Here is a 1,583-nt window from a genome sequence, read left to right as displayed (position 1 = left end):
CTGCGGTGAGCCCCTATCCAGGCGAGGGTGGCGGGAACGGGGACGTGGCTCCGCGGACTGGGGAGAGGGACTCGGGAACTGGGCGCGGGAACTGGGACGCGGCTCCAGGCCTGAGCCTCTCTGATACCAGTGTGAGACTTCGGGGAATCGGGAATCGGGGCCGATCTGGGGGTCGGGTTAAGAACTCGGGGGTCTGAGGCGATATGGGGGGCGCATTGGGAACTCGGGGGATAGGGGCGATGTGGGGGGACGGTTGAGAGGATCGGACGGCCTAGGGCCAGGTTGAAAACTCAGGAGCCCAGGGTCGGGGACTCGATGTCGAGGCAGGGCACTTTGGAGGCCTGGATGCTGAGGGCCTGCCTGGCGGAGCGATGTGGGGGCCGGGCTAGAGTCTTTGAGGCGCGGCAGGCCGACCAGCCCCGAGGCTCTCCTCTCGAGGCCCCTCAGAGGGCTAGGACGCCTAACTTCGCCGTCTTTCTTTTCTTTGCATTGCTGTTTCTACTGGGAAGTAGGGACTCGATTTCCTTTGCGTGCTGTTTAATTCCCAGGCGGGTTCAAGGCGCAGGGGCAGCCCTGGGCTTGCAGTGCTTAAAGTAGTGGCTGTTCACCCAAAGGTTGGTGTCTGGGATCTACCGCGAGCTGCTGGGGAGGGAGGGGGGCAGGGAAGGTGGGGGCAGTCCGAATCCCCAAGGATTACAGCCCAGGAAAAACAAAAGCTGAACTAAACAATACAAACCAAAAATACAGAAAATTTTGGAAACAAGATCAGGTCCAGCCTGCATCATAGGGGGGTGTCTACTGACGAAGTTTTAACTGTTCAGGTCAGATTTGTGTCTTTGAACTTCTGTACTCCTCTCTCCCAAGCGCTCTGTTTCGTGACCACCTTCCTCCCATCCCTCAATTTTAGAGAGGGGGAGTTCTCTGCAGGTTATTTCCTAAGTAGTCCCACAAATGAACCTTGGGCTCCTACTGTTATCCATCGCCTTCTGCAAACGGGATTCTCACAGTTTAGATTCTGATATTGATCTTTCCTTCGACACCGGATTATATGGATTCCAATCCTTCGGTGAGTGATGATGTGTGCTTCTTCCATGTGAACTTAGTTGACATCTCACTTAGATGGCTGCTTGTTTGGAGACAAGCCTTTAAGACCCTAGACCAGCGGTTCTCAACTTGTGGGTCGCGACCCTTTTGGAGGTTGAACGACCTTTTCACAGAAGTAGCCTGGTTCATAACAGTAGCAAAATGACAGTTATGAAGTAGCAACGAAAATAATTTTATGGTTTGGGGGGGTCACCACCACATGAGGAACTGTATTAAAGGGTCGAGGCATTAGGAAAGTTGAGAACCACTGCCCTAGATGCTATTTTATCTGCTAGCTGGTCACCATTCTAATTTCTCTACCACATTTTGGAATAGCACCCATATCTTCTATGGTCCCTTCCTGAGGATATCGAGCAGGGCCATGATGTAAAAACTAATTGTTCTTAAGTTGGAGCTAGGATTTACTGGGAGCCCAAAACCTATTCCTGGATATATGCTTTTTTTTTTTTTTTTGCTGTGACTTGGGAGTTAATACATAT

At 52.0% G+C, this 1,583-nt stretch overlaps 1 protein-coding gene across 1 annotated transcript in view; it reads left to right on the top strand.

Moving 5' to 3' along the window:
• The first annotated feature begins 95 nt into the window (after positions 1–95).
• The window catches only part of IFT140 (intraflagellar transport 140), a 52,192-nt gene continuing 50,704 nt past the window's right edge, over positions 96–1,583 (top strand). Inside the window, exon 1 of the mRNA XM_004706140.2 lies at positions 96–131. The gene's annotated coding sequence lies outside the window, so the exon portion shown is untranslated. The remainder of the gene's footprint in view (positions 132–1,583) is intronic.

This window comes from Echinops telfairi, unplaced genomic scaffold, assembly GCF_000313985.2.
Source record: "Echinops telfairi isolate 266 unplaced genomic scaffold, ASM31398v2 ScPeMD7_5;HRSCAF=22, whole genome shotgun sequence".
Classification (NCBI taxonomy): domain Eukaryota; kingdom Metazoa; phylum Chordata; class Mammalia; order Afrosoricida; family Tenrecidae; genus Echinops; species Echinops telfairi.
This window is presented reverse-complemented; position numbering and strand designations above follow the sequence as displayed.